Source organism: Penaeus monodon, chromosome 23 (genome assembly GCF_015228065.2).
Source record: "Penaeus monodon isolate SGIC_2016 chromosome 23, NSTDA_Pmon_1, whole genome shotgun sequence".
Classification (NCBI taxonomy): domain Eukaryota; kingdom Metazoa; phylum Arthropoda; class Malacostraca; order Decapoda; family Penaeidae; genus Penaeus; species Penaeus monodon.
In genome coordinates this window covers 34543295-34544460 of record NC_051408.1, presented here as the reverse complement: position 1 = coordinate 34544460, position 1166 = coordinate 34543295, and positions in this window count along the sequence as shown.

The window sequence follows — 1166 nt, the reverse complement described above, 5'->3', positions numbered from 1 at the left end:
ACTCAATCTGTACGCTATTATCGCACTGTGCACATACTCCTTAATACGCGTGAATAAAACAAAATATAAAGTTATGACTAACAAATTAGAACATTAATATTCACGATACCTTAACAGTCTTCGTTAATGATACAATAGGACAAGTAACCAGTGACCGCACTGCTATTGGCACCTGACGAAACGGTGACCTCTGTCCCTTGCCCTCTCTTTTATAGAGACTGCGCCTCTAAAATCTCATCAGTCACCGAGCAATCTGCCAACATGAACATTTCAGCCATCGTCTTTGGACTTCTCTGCGCTTGGATGGCGTTACTGGTTATCTGCTTTATCTTCCTGGGGTTAATATACGTTAGCAGGAGGAGGAGCAGAGCCTGTTTACCTATCGTCGACGAAGTTCCTCTCCTGACCCATTCAGCAGAGCCCCTTTACGCCCGGCGTCGCATGCCTCCTCCATCATCGCTTGATATTCCTCCCCAAGACGTCCCTGAACAGGAGGATGAAGAGAAGAAGAAACGGAAGGCTGTTTCTCCTCTTCTAGAGTATGTCGTCAACATCCTTACTCCTGCTGACACTTCGAACGGGGATGCTTCGAGTCCGCGGATCCTTAGCCCCATTTCGCTGGTCACGTCCTTCTCCTTTCAAGGCCTTAGCTTCGGCAAAAGGCCTGAACAGACTAGCACTAAAGCTGCCCCGCCAAGCCCTTTCCCAAGGACGTTCGGGCAGTCTAGCCTCGCCAAGACTGCGCCCAATCCCGCACTGAAGGCTCTCCCATCGCCTCCGAACTCCAGTGCGTCTTGCGGCAGAAAGTCGCCCGTCTCCAGGATTCGGGATTTCTCGAAGAGTCTGGACTCTCCTCTGTCAGGGCCCTCGACGTCGAACTTGAGGCGTGATGTCATCTGCAAGACGATGGTGACTTCCATTAGCAAGGAGCACCCCTGGTCACATAGCCTTCCTGATATCCACAAGAATGTCGTGATTAACTCTTCTTGCCACTGTTCGCCGGTGACGACATCAGGAGTCGAGTCATACTGGTCGTCGTCTTTAGTGTCCATATCAAGACACCGTCCCGCTCCTGTGGACCTGTAGATATTCCTTATAAGATACCATTTAATCCAGTGAATAAATATTAATCTCTTTTCAAACTGTCTATTTATCTACTTTACATT